We start from the raw sequence: 19,669 nt of genomic DNA on the forward strand, positions 1-19,669 counted from the left end.
ACTGGAGTTCCTAAGGTACCCACCTCACAGATTCTTCAAATCAGGCTTGCCAGTTTCACAAGAGGCAAGTATAACTTTACAGCATGCCATCCAAAAACTGGTACAGACTCAAGTCATTGTTCCAGTTCCACCTCATCTACTAAACAAGGGATATTATTCCAACTTGTCCATAGTACCGAAGCTGGACGGTTCGGTAAGACCACTTCTGAACCTCAAGTCTTTGAACCCGTACTTACAAGTGTTCAAATTCAAGGTGGAGTCTCTGAGAGCGGTAATCTGAGGTCTGGAGAAGGGGGTATTCCTAGTGTTTCTGGATATCAAGGATGCGTACCTTCATATTCCAATCTGGCCGCCTCATCAGGCTTATCTCCGGCTTGCACTGCAGGACTGTCAGTACAAGTTCCAGGCCCTGCCATTTGGTTTCTCCACGGCACCGAGGGTGTTCACCAAGGTGATGGCAGAGATGATGTTTCTACTCCGCAAACAGGGAGTGAACATAATTTCGTACCTGGATGATCTCCGGATAAAGGCGCCGTCCAGGGAAAGGTTGCTGGACAGCATTGCTCTCTCAATCAAACTTCTCCAGGATCACGGATGGATTCTGAACCTTCCAAAATCTTACCTAGAACCAACATGGAGGCTCCCATTCCTAGGAATGATACTGGACACTGAGTCACAAAAGGTGTTCCTTCTGTTGGTAATCCAGTCGATGGCTCGGGATGTCCTGAAGCCAACCCGGGTGTCGGTGCGTCTGTGCATTTGCATTCTGGGGAAAATGGTGGCCTCTTACGAGGCACTTCAATACGGAAGGTTTCACGCAAAACCCTTCAAGCTCGATCTGTTGGACAAATGGTCCAGATCACATCTTCACATGCACCAGAGGATCCATCTGTAGCCAAAGGCCAGGATCTCCCTTCTGTGGTGGCTACAGTCTTCTCACCTTGTTGCAGGATGGAGGTTCGGAATTCAGAAATGGATTCTGTTAACCACAGAAGCAAGCCTCAGAGGTTGGGGAGCAGTCACTCATGGGGTGCAGTTTGAGGGAAGATGGTCAAGTCAGGAAGTCATCCTTCCACTAAACATTCTGGAGGTGGCGATAGATGCCCTGACAACTCCATGTGTTTATCAGATGGTGTACGTGTTTCCTCCACTTCCTCTGATCCCAAGAATTCTAAAACAAATAAAAAGGGAAAAGGTTCAAGCAATAATCATTGCTCTGGACTGGCGAAGTAGGGACTGGTACGCGGACCTTCTGGAGATGATCCACGAAGATCTATGGCCTCTACCTCTTTGCGAGGATCTTCTGCAACAGGGCCCGTTCGTCTATCAGGACTTACCGTGGCTACGTTTGACGGAATGGAAGTTGAACGGCTGATTCTAGCCAGGAGAGGGATCCCTAACAAGGTTATCCCGACTATGATCCAAGCCAGGAAGGGGGTAATATCTAAGCATTACAATCGTATTTGGATTAAATACTTCTTTTGGTGTGAGAGCAGATATTATTCTGCGGTGGAATTTCATCTGGTATGTTTCCTGCTTTTTCTGCAGGCAGGCGTGGATGTGGACCTGCGTCTGGGCTCCATAAAAGTCCAGATGTCGACCTTGTCCATTTTCTTTCAGAAACAACTGGCTTCTCTCCCTGAGGTCCAGAAGTTCTTGAAAGGTGTTCTGCACATCCAACCTCCCTTTGTGCCTCCCACTGCACCTTGGGATCTCAATGTGGTGCTGCAGTTCCTCCAATTAGACTGGTTTGAGCCTTTACAGGAGGTGGATGTAAAATATCTTATGTGGAAGACCGTCACACTATTGGCCTCGGCTTCAGCAAGACTTGTGTTGGAGCTGAGGGCTTTGTCTCACAAAAGTCCCTATTTAATTTTCCATGAGGACAGAGCTGAACTCAGAACTCGTCAGCAATTTCTTCCTAAAGTGGTGTCCGCATTTCACATCGACCAACCTATTGTGGCTCCGGTTGTCACCGACACCTATGCTACTTCAAAGTCTTTGGATGTTGTGAGGGCTTTGAAGGTGTATGTGAACAGAACAGCTCGTCACAGAAAGATGGACTCTCTGTTTGTGCTTTATGATCCCAGTAAGATTGGGTGTCCTGCTTCAAAGCAGACAGTTGCACACTGGATCAGACTTACTATCCAGCATGCTTATTCCACGGCAAGTTTGCCATGTCCACAATCTGTACAGGCACACTCTACTAGGTCAGTGGGTTCTTCTTGGGCGGCTGCCCGGGGTGTCTCGGCTTTGCAGCTCTGCCGAGCAGCTACTTGGTCAGGTTCGAACACGTTTGCTAAGTTCTACAAGTTCGATACTTTGGCCTCTGAGGACCTTCAGTTTGGTCAATCAGTTCTGCAGGAACCTTAGAACTCTCCCACCCAGTTTGGGAGCTTTGGTACATCCCCATGGTACTAAATGGACCCCAGTATCCTCTAGGACGTAAGAGAAAATAGGATTTTAATTACCTACCGGTAAATCCTTTTCTCGTAGTCCACAGAGGATACTGGGCGCCCGCCCAGTGCTTTGTTCATCCTGCACTGTTACTTAGTTAAGTAATGTTGGTTCAGCCATTGCTGTTCTTGTTTCAAGTTTGGTTAGCTTGGCTTTCCACTTGTTATATGTGCTGGTTTGGAATCTCACCACTATCCTTATCTATCCTTCTCTTAAAGTATGTCCTTCTCCTCGGGTACAGTTTCCTAGACTGAGTCTGGAAGGAGAGGCATAGAGGGAGGTGCCAGCCCACACTATCAAATTCCTAAAGTGCCCGTGGCTCCTAGTGGACCCGTCTATACCCCATGGTACTAAATGGACCCCAGTATCCTCTATGGGCTACGATAAAAGGATTTACCGGTAGTTAATCAAAATCCACTGTGTGGAGTCACAGGGCTTACGTGAAGCAAATAAAGTGCACTGGGGCACACAACAGTACAAACAAATTATACAAAAATATATTTTTTATTATTTTTCTTTTTAACTTTTTTGCAACTTTTTTTATATGTACCTGAAGTGAACAAAGTGCACTGGGGTATAGCCTACTGGGGTGCAGTGCACAGAACAGTACAAGCAAGTAATACAACAATATATTTTTTTATTCATTTTATTTTTTTACATTTTGTTTACTTCTTAACTTTTTTATATGTACATGAAGTGAACAAAGTGCACTGGGGTAGAGCGTACTGGGGTGCAGTGCACAGAACAGTACAAACAAATACAATTTTATAACTTTTTTTACTTAACTTTTTTATTTTTAAAACTTTTTTTGCAACTGACAATATACACTGTAGTGCATATATGTGAACACAGTGGGTGGGGTATGGACTGTGGAGTCATTACAGCACCACTGTGTGACAGAATTAGACTGGGGATTGGACACAGCACATCACTTATGTATGGACACAGCACAGCCACTTAATGGATGCAGCACGGCCATTTTCTAGATGGACACAGCACAGCCACTTGTATGGAGTCTGGACACACAGCACAGCCACTTGTATTGTATGGAGTCTGTACACACAGCACAACCATATATATTGTATGGAGTCAGGACATAGTACAGCCACTTGTAAGGAGTCTGGACACACAGCACAGCCACTTGTCTGGAGTCTGGACACACAGCACAGTCACTTGTATTTTATAGTGTCTGGACAGAGGCACATGAACCAGCAGAGCACAGTGCAACATACAGAAATATGCTGAGAACAGCGTGAAATGGCGCAAGTCCCGGCCACAGCACCCTTATATAGAATCCAAAACCTATGAGAATCCGGGAGGTTGACGTTTTGCCTCCATTTGGAATCGGAGCCTGTCAAGAAAAAAACCCCTGGCCAGTGCTTGGATAGACTCAGGAACCAGAAGTTTGGGCACGTTCTGGATTAGAGGCAATCCGAACCTCTCATCACTAATTATTCATGTATATAACTTGACATTTTGTATTCCCTCCACAAAACTCATGCACACTGACAGTTTTGTGGGGTAATAAGGAATATAAATGACTTTGAGCTCTATGCTTTAGCCCCGCAAAGTGTCTGCAAGTCTTATAACAAGAACTTACTCCTTACAAAAACATGGGTCCAAACAGGTACTGGTTCTTAGTTGCAGAAGGTCCTCTACTATACTGTTTGTCCTTGACTAAGCAGGAAAAGGAAGGACAATACGTATGCTCCCTGGATACAAATTCTTACTCCCTTCTAAAAGCTATCAGCAGGGCTACTTATTGTGGGTAAAGCATTCAGCTATTTACAAATTCTAGAATAGAAAGATGACTCACTTAAGCAGACTTACAAGAACCAGGTCCCATACTGCGCGTGTGCAGGACAGGTCCTGCGTCATCGGACCCAGTATGGCTGCAGACGTCAAGTGATTGACAGTCTGCAGCTGTTTGGGGGCAGGAAGGAGGCAGCAATGGCAGTCATTTTACAAAATGGAGGTGTGTTGCCTCCGTTTTGTGGGAGTGCCAAGGCCAAGGTCTCCATTTTTTTACAGCGATTTTATAGCCTTTTGGACAGAGCTGTGGCAGCTGGACTGCGGGACCACATCGGTCACTCAGCCAGCCGATAGTGCCACAAATAATCCGATGCTGCGTCCTCGGACGCAGCATTGGTTGACACATGCATACAGGAGGCAACTACTTATACCTGTTGCCTCCTGTGAATTACCATCTGAGCAACGCTGCTGCTTCCAAATAGGCACCAGCGATGCTCTCTCCGTCCACATCTGAATCAGGCACAATATCTCTTATTCGGAGAATGGGTTACAAATGTTTATGCCTACTACAGGCCATGCTTGCCTACTCTCCTGGTTCCTGCGGGAGACACGCGATTTTTGCATATTCCCCACTCCCCCGGAAGAGTGGGCACCCCTCCTGCATTCTGCCTGCTTCCTAGTGAAGTGGTCTGAATGCGGAGATAAATACAATGATTCTATGGTTTCTGTGCAAGGAGCGGGCATAATTATGCAATTCTATGCTAATCACATCATTTTAGCCCCACTCCCTATGAAAATAGAAGCCAATTTCATGACATTTTCCCTGTGAGAGGATGGGGCCCTAATAACACGATTAGTCCCGCCTTGCCTCCATCACCGCCCACCTGCATCTCCCAGAAAGAAAATATGAAAAGTAGGTAAGTATGCTACACGCAATATCAGAGAACTTTGGGGGTCATTCCGAGTTGATCGTAGCCGTGCTAAAATTAGCACAGCTACGATCAGGCACTCAGACATGCGGGGGTGGCCCAGCAAAGGGCTAGTCCACCCCGCATGTAAGTCCCCCCCCCCGCACAAATGTAAAAGCACTCCCGGCCAGCGCAGCTCCTGCGGCTGGCCGGGAGAACCTCTACGCTGCCCTAGGTCACAGCCGCTGCGTGTGATGTCACGCAGCTGCCACGGCCCGCCCCCCCAATGCTCCGGCCATGCCTGCGTTGGCAGGACCATGCCCCCCTAAACGGCGGCTTGACGTCGCCATCCTGCCCCCTCCCACCCAGCGACTGCCTCTTCCTCAGAGGTGATCGCAAGGCAACAACTGCAGCAAGTGATCGGGTCGGAATGACCCCCTTTGTGTCTGTGTCTGAGCAGGCATCACTATGAGGATTTATTTATTTTTAGGGGAATCATCTGTCTTGAATTTGTGCCTGCCTCAGAAAATGTCTCATTATGATCACAATCCATTTTTACCTCAGAGTCTGAGGGATTATTATTTATTTGTTTCCTCACAACTAATGCCTGTGGAGAAGGTGGATGATGATAACACAGTAACAAGCCTTTATGTGTTTTTTTTTTATTATATTCGAGCCTGTAAAAATTAGAGGTGAAAACATGCCATATATCTGTAACATAAACCAAGGTTGTGTCTTCTGTCATCGGTCTCTGACAGAAAATTCCTAAGGGGGGTATCCAATTCAGGGCCATAACTAGGTGTGTGCCAGAGGTGCATATGCACTGTGGGCGCACCATCTGGCAGCACCACTAGCATGGCCACTTTCTCTCAATCAAAGCCGCCTGCCCACCACTGCAGCGCTGACTTGTGGTGTGCGCTCAGCTCCTCTGCTGCTGAGCGCACCGCTCAGCAGCAGAGGAGCTGAGCGCACACCACAAGTCAGTGCTGCAGCGGCGGGCAGGGGAGGCGGGCGGCTTTGATACAGGCATTGGATGCTCCCTCACCACTCCCCAGTGCCGTGTCTCCAGGCCAGATACTGCATTACCAACACCTACCAGTCACACCCTGGCCCTCATTCGGAGTTGTTCGCTCGCTGCTAATTTTAGCAGAATTGCTAATAGGCTAAAATCCGGCAGTTCTGCGCATGGGGATGCATCTCAGGGCGCACGCGCTAAGCAAATTTACACAAAACTATGCTATTTTACTCACAGGCGAACTAAGCTTTTCAATCGCTCTGCTGATTGACAGAAAGTGGGAGTTTCTGGGCGGAAACTGGACGTTTTCAGGGAGTGTGCTAAAAAACGCAGGCGTGCCAGGTAAAAACGCAGGAGTGTCTGGAGAAACGGAGGAGTGGCTGTTCGGACGCTGGGCGTGTTTGTGACGTCAAACCAGGAGCTAAACGGACTGAGGTGATCGCAGTCTAGGAGTAGGTCTGGAGCAACTCAGAAATTGCAAGGCAATTGCTTTCGTTAGCGATTCTGCTAATATTAGCAGAATTGCTAATCTTTCGTTAGCAATTGCTAATCTTTCGTTAGCAATTCTGCTATGCTAAAATACACTCCCAGAGGGCGGCAGCTTTGTGTTTGCATTTCTGCTAAAAGTAGCTAGTGAGCGAACAACTCGGAATGAGGGCCCCTGTTTCTGTCTATGCTGCTTCCTCTCAACTGCTGTCCGTAGGACGAATCCCACCCCTTTCACTCCATTAGCCCGCCCCTTTCTTCCCCTTAGCCCGCCTCCTTCTACCCCTCTACATTGCTCCCTCCTGTCCTTCTGACCAGGCCCACCCCCTTGTCCTCTTCAGCCCGCCCTCTTTCACTCTACCTGGCTTGCTCTCTCCCGATCAGTGTGGTCAAGCCCTCCTTCTCCTTCCACTGCACGTCGCTGCCCAGACTCAGTCTGACTCTGGTCTGATGTTCCTTTGGAGAGAGGAATCATAGTGAGTTCATGTACAGTAGATTAGAGAGGCATAGAGATGTTTTAATTTTATTGTGAGGCATGTAATGCAGTGTAGTGATGTATCAGATATAGTATGTGGTATGGGGGGTTATAGTGTAGGTATGTAGTGCAGCACGTAGGAGGGTATAGTTTAGTTATGTAGTGTGATGTATAGGGCAGGGCTGTAGCTAGGTGTGTGCCAGCGGTGCCTGGGCGCAGGACCGCCGGCAACACACGCAGGGCCGCAACCACCGCTGCTCTGCTGCCATAATGTGTAAACAGGGGGACTCTGCTGCTGCCACTCCCCTATATTTTTGGCGTGCGCCTACGTCGTGCATTGGTCCTGTTTTAACTATAGGGGGGGGGGGGCACCGATGCTGTTTCTTGCACACAGCGCTAAAATGTCTAGTTACGGCACTGATCCAATTACTGGTGAAGATACCTTGGGAGCAAAAAAATTACGTTTTTCGCGATCTTTCACAATGTTTCACCCATATTTTTTTTAGAGGCTATCCAATTTGGTCACCTATAAAAAAAATACACTATCTCCCAAAAACACACAGGTTGAGAGAAACCTGTTTGTTTTCTGTAGAAACAGACCCGTTTCCCGGTGAAAACGGGGCTGTTTCCGGGGATTTGGTTTTACCTGCCCTAGGCAGGTGAAACTATATCCCTGATAAGCCACGGCTCGCGCAGGTTTATCGTGGATAATTGGATAATCCCATTAATTAACCACGGCTAATTGGAAACCCCCCTAAGTGCTCAATGTGACTTTGAAGACACTATTGCACATGTACAGATATGCTGGTGAATGTGAAAAATAAAGTGTAATACTTTCCTTTCGTGTTCGTGTGAATGGCTTCCTCTTTCAAACGTTCATCAGGATGAAATTTTGTGTAAATATATGAAAAATAGAAAAGGAAAGAATATTACCAAAATTGTGCAATATACTTTGCAAAAATGTATCCATACACACAAAAATGGTATATATAAAAAGACGTAGTGGAGGCTTTAGCAGAAAAAATAGGATTTTAATTGCCTACCGGTAAATCCTTTTCTCATAGTCCGTAGAGGATGCTGGGGTCCACATTAGTACCATGGGGTATAGACGGGTCCACTAGGAGCCACTGGCACTTTAAGAGTTTAATAGTGTGGGCTGGCTCCTCCCTCTATGCCCCTCCTACCAGACTCAGTCTAGAAACTGTATTAAAAATTAATTTACTGCGCTTGTTAATAAAAAAAGCTGCTTTCTTAGAGAATAGTATTATGATAGTAAATGGAAAGCGCTATAAGGGCTAAATGATTATATATAGAAATGAAATGGTTAAAATGTTATTTGAAACAAAAATATGCGGTACCTGTAAAAAAGATTTTTGGTTAAATGAAAAATGTTTACACTCCTTTGAGTGAATATGTGATGGAGTAGCCAGCAACACTAAGTTTGATTGATCCTGGTTTGCAGGTGATTGCCCTACCTTTCCCTGCGCTACGATGTTCCTGTGCCGCTGCGGCTCTGATGTCTCCTGCTGTGCGGCGGCCGGCGGGGCTAGCGGCGCTTCAAGTCCCGCTGCGTCCAGCGGGGCTGTGCGCTGTTGTAGTCTCTCTCCTGACTCCAGGTGCAGCCGTTATTAGCTGCTCGTGTTGCGGCCGATGGCAAGGCCGTGCTGTGGGCTTCCTCCTTGTTAAAAAAGACTCTCCAACGCGTTTCATGCAATTAAATGCACTTTTTCGAGGAGTAGCTAATAACGGCCCTGCTTGTGAAGAGCAAAGAGGTCGGGTTGGGAGATATTTTGAGATAAGCAAAGTGATGTACGTTGGTGTAGTTTGGTAGTGCAAACCAGGATCAATCAAACTTAGTGTTGCTGGCTACTCCATCACATATTCACTCAAAGGAGTGTAAACATTTTTCATTTAACCAAAAATCTTTTTTACAGGTACCGCATATTTTTGTTTCAAATAACATTTTAACCATTTCATTTCTATATATAATCATTTAGCCCTTATAGCGCTTTCCATTTACTATCATCAGTCTAGAAACTGTGCCCGAGGAGACGGACAACTTTGAGAGAAGGATTTTACACAGATAGTGGCGAGATTCACACAAGCTCACACAAACAAGGCAAACCAAGCTAACTAGCTTCAAAACTCAGCAACAGCTGAATAACATTACTGAACCAAGTAATAACGCAGTACTTAACTAAGAACAAAGCAGTACTGAAACAAGTAACCACTGCAGGATAACGAAGCGCTGGGCGGGTGCCCAGCATCCTCTATGGACTACAAGAAAAGGATTTACCGGTAGGTAATTAAAATCCTATTTTCTCTTACGTCCTAGAGGATGCTGGGGTCCACATTAGTACCATGGGGATGTACCAAATCTCCCAGAACGGGAGGGAGAGCGCAGAGGCCCCCGCAGAACTGACTGACCAAACTTAAGGTCCTCAGAGGCCAAATTATTGAACCTGTAGAATTTTGCAAACGTGTTTAACCCAGACCAAGTAGCCGCTCGGCAAAGCTGTAAAGCCGAGACACCCCAGTATCAAAGTCGAAAAATATTGCAGTACACACATCAAGTAAAAACTACACACAGATGGCCTCCGCGCGTGTACTTGTTCTGCCGTGCGTGCACATATCCGCAATTTGCGTATGGTCGCTCCCGCGGTCCTGCACATTAGCGCGTGGTATGGGTATTTACGGTAGAGTTTGTGAACGCATGGAAAGCTATCAAAACACATTACATATTTAATCCAAATAGTGCACAATGTACACATAGTGTCCCTGCATCACATCAGTAAGTTACAGCAGTTTAAATGGTAACAGAACAAAGGGATTCACGTTTACAGGATAGGAGGGGACAGAACAAGGTTATAAGGTGGTGTTTGGTATCCAGCCATAGGGTATTGTAAGGGAAATATTCCGGTGTTGGTTTTAAGAAGATCGCATGTTCCTGCGAATAGTTATGTGCAGGAGCAGAATATAGATATAAACTGTATTTACTGTACATTATGTATGCGGCGGGAATCCAGAGGAGACCACCCACAAGAGCAGTTGGAACAGACATCGCCCACCTATTCAAACTGACCTATGACCTCTCCTGTACTGTAAATGACCATCCCTGTGTCCAATGGACAAAGAGATTACAGTATCCATTGTGTTAGGTTTTGGAAGAATTGTATAAAGAGAGCCTGCTGCAGGCCTGGTCAGACACAAGACTCACAAAGTTATCTATCAGATGACTGAGGACCAGACTGGGTAGCGCGGCGAATCCAATCACGTATGTACCATTGACTGTAGCCATTATTCTATTGTATTGTATTATATTGTATATATTGTAACCCCCTTTCATTAATAATATGCTGTGGTGTCGGAACCCAGCAGTTAAATTACAATCTGGTGTTGTGTCTTCCTTTTCCTGCTAAGGTTTAAAGTGTATTAATATCGCATTGCATAGCTGTTAAGGGTTTGCGGTGTATCTCTGGGTGTGTGCGCGCTGTGTGTACTTAGTACCGTCAGCGCGGCGTTTGTGCACAAAGTCCGTACACAGTACGGGACTCTTTACGCTAACAGCATAAAGAGTACGTAGAGTGTGTATAAGGTATAGCGGCCGCAGCGGCTCCATGGTAAAGTGTATTTAAAGTGTGTTTAAGGTATAGCTTTTCATTCCTGTATATAAATCAGCATTCTCAATTGGGGGGCTCCGTCAGGGATTCCACATACTCACAGCCTAACAGGTAACAGCAGACTTAATCTATCAGCAAAAGGGTGGACAGAAAGTATCCTACGTAACCTTTTCTTGGTCGGTGGATACACTAAAAACCCTACTTGTGTGCTGATTAGATGACGTCTGCTCTGTATGGTTTGTAGAGATGCTGGTAGAACCCGTAAAGTAAACAGGAAAAAAAGCTATTTAAAAATCTGTGCGTTACACTCAAGGATGCATCGGAGGAATCCCAGGCAGGATAGGACTCGTCAGACTTGACAGTAACATGGCCTGCAGGACTATTGGCTTTCCTGTCTAAGGAGGAAATTGACACTGAGGGAGTTGGTGGTGTGGTTTGCAGGAGCTTGGTTACAAGAGGAAGGGATTTAGTGGTCAGTGGACTGCTTCCGCTGTCATCCAAAGTTTTTGAACTTGTCACTGACTTCTGATGAATGCGGTCCAGGTGACGTATAAGGGAGGATGTTCCTAGGTGGTTAACGTCCTTACCCCTACTTATTACAGCTTGACAAAGGCAACACACGGCTTGACACCAGTTGTCCGCATTTCTGTTGAAATAATTCCACACCGAAGAGGTGATTTTTTTTTGTATTTTGACCAGGCATGTCAATGGCCATATTCGTCCCACGGACAACAGGTGTCTCCCCGGGTGCCTGACTTAAACAAACCACCTCACCATCAGAATCCTCCTTGTCAATTTCCTCCCCAGCGCCAGCAACACCCATATCCTCATCCTGGTGTACTTCAACAGTGACATCTTCAATTTGACTATCAGGAACTGGACTGCGGGTGCTCCTTCCAGCACTTGCAGGGGGCGTGCAAATGGTGGAAGGCGCAACCTCTTCCCCTCCAGTGTTGGGAAGGTCAGGCATCGCAACCAACACAATTGGACTCTCCTTGGGGATTTGTGATTTAGAAGAACGCACAGTTCTTTGCTGTGCTTTTGCCATCTTAACTCTTTTAAGTTTTTTAGCAGGAGGATGAGTGCTTTCATCCTCAGGTGAAGCTGAACCACTAGCCTTGAACATAGGCCAGGGCCTCAGCCGTTCCTTGCCACTCCGTGTCGTAAATGGCACATTGGCAAGTTTACGCTTCTCCTCAGACAATTTTGATTTAGATTTTTGGGTCATTTTACTGAGCTTTATTTTTGGGGATTTTACATGCTCTCTACCATGACATTGTGCATCGGCCTTGGCAGACGACGTTGATGGCATTTCATCGTCTCGGCCATGACTAGTGGCAGAAGCTTCAGCACGAGGTGGAAGTGGATCATGATCTTTCCCTATTTTACACTCCACATTTTTGTTCTCCATTTTTTAATGTGTGGAATTATATGCCAGTAATAGATCAACGTATAATACTGGTGGTCACTGGTCAGCAAAACTCTGCACTGTACTCCTCCTATATAATACTGCTGGTCCCCAGTCCCCACAATAAAGCAGTGTGAGCACAGATATATGCAGCACACTGAGCACAGATATGGAGCGTTTTTCAGGAAGACAACGTATAATACTGGTGGTCACTGGTCAGCAAAACTCTGCACTGTACTCCTCCTATATAATACTGCTGGTCCCCAGTCCCCACAATAAAGCAGTGTGAGCACAGATATATGCAGCACACTGAGCACAGATATGGAGCGTTTTTCAGGCAGACAACGTATACTGGTGGTCACTGGTCAGCAAAACTCTGCACTGTACTCCTCCTATATAATACTGCTGGTCCCCAGTCCCCACAATAAAGCAGTGTGAGCACAGATATATGCAGCACACTGAGCACAGATATGGAGCATTTTTCATGCAGACAACGTATAATACTGGTGGTCACTGGTCAGCAAAACTCTGCACTATACTCCTCCTATATAATACTGCTGGTCCCCAGTCCCCACAATAAAGCAGTGTGAGCACAGATATATGCAGCACACTGAGCACAGATATGGAGCGTTTTTCAGGCAGACAACGTATACTGGTGGTCACCGGTCAGCAAAACTCTGCACTGTACTCCTATATAATACTGCTGGTCCCCAGTCCCCACAATAAAGCAGTGTGAGCACAGATATATGCAGCACACTGAGCACAGATATGGAGCATTTTTCAGGCAGACAACGTATAATACTGGTGGTCACTGGTCAGCAAAACTCTGCACTGTACTCCTCCTATATAATACTGCTGGTCCCCAGTCCCCACAATAAAGCAGTGTGAGCACAGATATATGCAGCACACTGAGCACAGATATGGAGCGTTTTTCAGGCAGACAACGCATAATACTGGTGGTCACGGGTCAGCAAAACTCTGCACTGTACTCCTCCTATATAATACTGCTGGTCCCCAGTCCCCACAATAAAGCAGTGTGAGCACAGATATATGCAGCACACTGAGCACAGATATGGAGCATTTTTCAGGCAGACAACGTATACTGGTGGTCACTGGTCAGCAAAACTCTGCACTGTACTCCTATATAATACTGCTGGTCCCCAGTCCCCACAATAAAGCAGTGTGAGCACAGATATATGCAGCACACTGAGCATAGATATGGAGCGTTTTTCAGGCAGACAACGTATAATACTGGTGGTCACTGGTCAGCAAAACTCTGCACTGTACTCCTCCTATATAATACTGCTGGTCCCCTGTCCCCACAATAAAGCAGTGTGAGCACAGATATATGCAGCACACTGAGCACAGATATGGAGCGTTTTTCAGGCAGACAACGTATACTGGTGGTCTCTGGTCAGCAAAACTCTGCACTGTACTCCTCCTATATAATATACTGCTGGTCCCCAGTCCCCACAATAAAGCAGTGTGAGCACAGATATATGCAGCACACTGAGCACAGATATGGAGCCTTTTTCAGGCAGACAACGTATACTGGTGGTCACTGGTCAGCAAAACTCTGCACTGTACTCCTCTTACATAATACTGCTGGTTCCCAGTCCCCACAATAAAGCAGTGTGAGCACAGATATATGCAGCACACTGAGCACAGATATGGAGCGTTTTTCAGGCAGACAACGTATAATACTGGTGGTCACTGGTCAGCAAAACTCTGCACTGTACTCTTCCTATATAATACTGCTGGTCCCCAGTCCCCACAATAAAGCAGTGTGAGTACAGATATATGCAGCACACTGAGCACAGATATGGAGCGTTTTTCAGGCAGACAACGTATACTGGTGGTCACTGGTCAGCAAAACTCTGCACTGTACTCCTCCTATATAATACTGCTGGTCCCCAGTCCCCACAATAAAGCAGTGTGAGCACAGATATATGCAGCACACTGAGCACAGATATGGAGCGTTTTTCAGGCAGACAACGTATAATACTGGTGGTCACTGGTCAGCAAAACTCTGCACTGTACTCCTCCTATAATACTGCTGGTCCCCAGAATAAAGATATTTGCACTGCAGCCCCCTGAAACAAAGTGAGAGGATGCCAGCCACGTCCTCTCACTATCATTTCCAATGCACGAGTGAAAAATGGCGGCGACGCGCGGCTTTATATAGAATGCGAATCTCGCGAGAATCCGACAGCGGGATGATGATGTTCGGGCGCGCTCGGGTTAACCGAGCAAGGCGGGAGGATCCGAGTCTGCCTCGGACCCGTGTAAAAAGGGTGAAGTTCGGGGGGGTTCGGATTCCGACGAACCGAACCCACTCATCACTATTCAATACCCTTTAAATGTAGCCTCTGCGGCCGCTGTAGTCAATCCTTAGCCTACGTACTTTTCACACCATTAGCGTACAGAGCCCCGTACCGTGTACGCACTTTACGTACAAACGCCGCGCTGGCCGTACAAAGTACACGCAGTGCGTACACACCCAAAGATACTCCATGAGCACTAGCAGCTACACGTGTGACTGAAATACACTTATAACCTTAGCAGGGAAAGGAGACACGACACCAGATTGTATTTAAAATGCCGGGTTCCAACACACCAATATATAATTACTGAAAGGGGGTTACAATAACAATACAATACAATACAATAGAATAATGGCTACAATCAATGGTACATATGTTTTTGGTTTCGCCTGCGCTTCCCAGTCTGGTCCTCAGTCATCAAGGTAGATGACCTTCAGAGTCTGTGTGTGACCGGGCATGCAGCTTGCTCTTTTATACAATAGTCCAAAACCTAACACAATGGATACTGTAATCTCTTTGTCCATTGGACACAGGGATGGTCATTTACAGTACAGGAGAGGTCATAGGTCGGTTTGAATAGGTGGGCGATGTCTGTTCCAGGTGCACTTGCAGATGTTCTCCTCTGGGTTCCCGCCGCATACCAAATTTACAGTAAATACAGTTAATATTTATATTCTGCTCCTGCGCATAACTATTCGCAGGGGCGTGCGATCTTCTGCAAACCAACACCGGAATATTTCCCTTAATATACCCTACAGCTGGATACCAAACACCACCTTTTAACCTAGTTCTGTCCCCTCCTATCCTGTAAAGGTGAATCCCTTTGTTCTGATACCATTTAAACTGTTGTAACTTGCTGGTGTGATGCAGGGAGACTATGTGTACATTGTGCACTATTTGGATTAAATATGTAATGTGTTTTTATGGCTTTTCCATGCGATCACAAACTCTACCGTAATTACCCATACCACGCGCTAATACGCAGGACCGCGGGTGCGACCATATGCAAATTGCGAATATGCGCACGCACGGCAGAATAAATACGCGCACGGAGGCCATCTGTGTGTAGTTTGTACGTGATGTGTGTACTGCAATATTTTTCGACTTCGACAATTCTTTCTCTTCTTCTCTAAATTTTCTTTAGCTAGATCATTATAATATCTGTATTTATATGTATATCTTATGATTGTTGAACAGACAACTTTTCTATTTACCTTAAATGCTCAAAATGTAGCTAATAGATATGTACGACCAGAGATGTTTTTGGATTTAACTGTCTGAAAATGCTGTACTATTGATTAGTCTACTGCTTTAATAAAAGCAGATTAAAGAAAAAAAAAAGGAAACGTTAGTGAGGCTTTCTTATTGTCTGTGAAGTAAGCCTCCTCAACCTGCTCAGGTGGTGTGTCAGTAATCTTTAACACATCTCTAATGGCCTCAATCATGAGCTGCACCCCCTTAGCCAGGGATGCCGTCCCCCTCAGCACATCCCCAACACCGTCTGCCGTGTCAGAGTCGGTATCCGTGTCATCTTGCATAATCTGGGCAAGCGCACGTTTCTTTGGGAATATGCTAGGGGATTGAGAAGGAATAGGAACAGTGTCACGTCTGGCAGGGTTTGAGGATCCGGCAGCTGAGATTTGCCCGAGGAGGTAGCAGGCTGTGAATGAACCAAATGAGGGGGCTGGATATAGTTCCTTTGCATGGGACACGGAGCAATGAAGAACGTAGGCGGGGTTTGAGAGTCAATGGAAAGTATTTATTATGTACAGAGCTGAGGTAGGGAACTGAGGCTGAAGCACAATGGTTAAAGACGTGGCTGGAGGTGAAGAACTGCGGACTGTGATTTGAAAGACGAGACTGTAGATGATGAACTGTGGAACTGTGGATGGTAGTTGAAAACGTGGCTGGACACAAGGACTGTGGACTGTGGTTTGGAAAACGAGGCTTGAAGATAATAATCTGCAGGCTGTGGTCAGTGGTACACAGGCGTGGCTGGTGAAGGAGATCTGTGGAGTGTGGCTTGAAAGACGAGGCAGAAGACCCGGGGCCGACTGTGCCCAAAGAGTCTTACTGGACCGGGTTTTCCAGGAGCGCTTCCACAGGCAGTAGCAGGCAAGAAACGGCAGGGCTGCAGCAGCAACAGAGAGCCGACCAAGCAGGATCAGGAGGAACCAAGATACAGCAGGAATCCTGGGAGCACAGGCTAAAGCACCTACAACAGGGTTGTAACTTGAAGCACTGGCATCCCTGTCCTAAACCAGCCCCCTTTTATAGGGAGAGCTTCCCCTGGATTGGCTGGAAGAAACAGGAAACAGTAACTATGCTTAAAACTTGGTCTCCAACATGGCGGCGCCCAGTAATGTAGACCTTTTTGCAAAGCCACATTGCTCACTGCTCCTGGTCTCCAAGCATCGGTTCAGCAAGAGCGACCCGCTGTAGCGGCGTCCCGCCGCCACGAGCGGACCCCCTCACCTCCGCTACTGCTGCCCACGGATCCGGCGCAGCAGCCCACCTCCGCCGCTGCCCGCACAACGCCAAGGAAGCCAGCCCCGCGGCCCCAGCGTACCGGTAAGACTCCGGACGCTGACAGTACCCCCCCTTTTGCGGGTGGACTCCGGACACCTATGTGGTTTAGTTGGAAACTTGGCATGAAATGTCCGAAGAAGTCTTGGAGCATGGACATCCTCTGCATCTACCCAAGATCTCTCCTCTGGCCCATACCCTTTCCAATCGACAAGGTACTGGATGCGACCATAACGTCTGCGAGAATCGAGGATCTTGTGAATCTCAAATTCATCTCCATGTGCTGATTGGATCTTGGGTGATTTAGGCAGAGCGGCTCTGAACCGATTAAGTACCAGTGGTTTTAAGAGAGAAATATGAAATGCACTAGGAATTCTTAACTGCGGAGGTAATTTCACTTTGTAAGCTACAGGATTCAACACTCTTTCGATTGGGTAAGGCCCAATAAATCTGGGAGCAAACTTTTTTGTAGGAACCTTTAATCTTAGGTTACGTGTGGAAACCCAAACCCGATCTCCTACCTTAAGGCTTGGTACAGCTTTTCGTTTCAGATCTGCATAGGTCTTATATCTCTTGGATGTCTTGAGCAAAGTCTTGTGAACTTGTTTCCAAGCTTCAGTAAATTGACGAAGTGTTGACTCTGCGGCCGGAACCTCGAGCGTAGGCAGAACTTGGTCAGGAACTCTTGGATGGTAACCATAATTAATGAAGAATGGAGAAGATTTTGTGGCAGAGTGATAAAGATTGTTATGGGCAAATTCTGCAAACGGGAGGAAGTCCAGCCAGTCGTCCTGTGAGGAGGACATGAATAAACGCAGAAAAGTCTCCAGATCCTGGTTCACTCTCTCTGTTTGACCATCCGTTTGAGGATGATATCCTGAGGAGAAGTTTAATTTCACGCCAAGAGCAGAACATAGGGATCTCCAAAACCTGGCCACAAATTGAGGACCTCTATCAGACACGATCTCCTGGGGTAGACCATGGAATCGAAAGATCTCTGCTATAAACAATTTTGCCAACTGGGATGCAGATGGAAGATTAGCCAGAGGAACAAAGTGTGCCATTTTAGAGAATCGGTCAACTATGACCCATACGGTGTTCCGCCCACCATACATAGGTAAATCTGTAATAAAGTCCATAGAAATATGCGTCCATGGTCTTAGTGGTACCGGCAAAGGATGGAGTAACCCGGCTGGTGGACCTTTGGGACTTTTATGCTGGGCACATTTTGGACAGGCAGCTACGAATTCCTGAACGTCAGTCCTGAGATGAGGCCACCAGTAGGAGCGTTGAATGAATTTAAGTGTCTTATGACCGCCCGCATGGCCCATGAAGGAGGAGGAGTGAGCCCATGTAAGAAGTTTTTTGCGAAGATTTGGTGCAACGAAGATCTTCCCTGGAGGAGGGAGTGGAGAGGTATTAGTTGCAGAAAAAGAGGTGGATATCAGGATAACTTGCTCTTTTGAACGGTCAGAGGGTTCTTCTGAACTCAGGGAGCGAGATAATGCATCTTCCTTTTTGTTGAGGGAACCTGGTCTGTAACTGAGTTTAAAATTAAAACGGGTAAAGAAGAGTGCCCATCTTGCTTGGCGTGGGTTCAGACATCGGGCTGACTGTAGATACAGGAGGTTCTTGTGATCCGTGGTCACCGAAATTGGATGCTGAGCTCCCTCCAACAAATACCTCCACTCCTCAAAGGCCAACTTAATTGCCAGTAATTCCTGTTCCCCAATAGTGTAATTCTGTTCAGCGGGGGAGAATCTTCGCGAGAAGAATGCACAAGGATGGACCTTCTTGTCCTCGAAAAGCTGGGATAATACTGCTCCTACTCCTACAGTAGAGGCATCAACCTCCACCAAGAACGGACAGCTGAGATCGGGTTTGTCGAAGAACTGGAGCAGTCGTGAAGGCCTCCTTTAAAGATGAAAAAGCTTCCAAAGCCTCCGGAGACCACTTGGCAGGATCAGGTCCCTTCCTAGTTAATGCGGTTATAGGAGCTTTGACAGAAGAATAATTTTGAATGAATCTTCGGTAGAAGTTAGCAAACCCCAGGAAACGTTGAATTCCTTTAAGGGTAGCTGGAAGTGCCCAATCCTGAATCGCCTGGACTTTAGCAGGGTCCATCTGTAACCTCTGCCCTGAAAGAATGTAACCGAGGAATGGAATCGTGGGTACTTCAAAGGTGCACTTCTCTAACTTACAGAATAACTGATTCCTTCGTAAACGAGTTAACACTTCTTTTACTTGTACCTGGTGAGTCTTCAGATCCCTAGAAAAAATGAGGATGTCATCCAGATACACTACCAAGCAGTCATAGAGGAGATCTCTGAAGATTTCGTTAACGAACTCTTGAAAGACGGCTGGGGCGTTGCATAGGCCAGGTATTCGTAATGGCCGTCGCGGGTATTAAATGCCATCTTCCATTCGTCCCCTGGGCGAATACGTATAAGATTGTAGGCCCCCCATAAGTCCAACTTAGTAAATACAGTAGCTCCTTTAACACGGTCGAACAGTTCTGGAATCAGAGGTAACGGATATCTGTTCTTAATTGTTATGTCATTGAGGCCTCTATAGTCAATACAGGGCCACAACCCCCCATCCTTCTTTTTGACGAAGAAAAACCCTGCTCCGGCTGGAGATGTAGAAGACCTGATGAACCCTTTTTCCAAGTTCTCCCGTATATACTCCGACATGGCCT

This window comes from Pseudophryne corroboree, chromosome 1 (genome assembly GCF_028390025.1).
Source record: "Pseudophryne corroboree isolate aPseCor3 chromosome 1, aPseCor3.hap2, whole genome shotgun sequence".
In the NCBI taxonomy this organism is placed as follows: Eukaryota; Metazoa; Chordata; class Amphibia; order Anura; family Myobatrachidae; genus Pseudophryne; species Pseudophryne corroboree.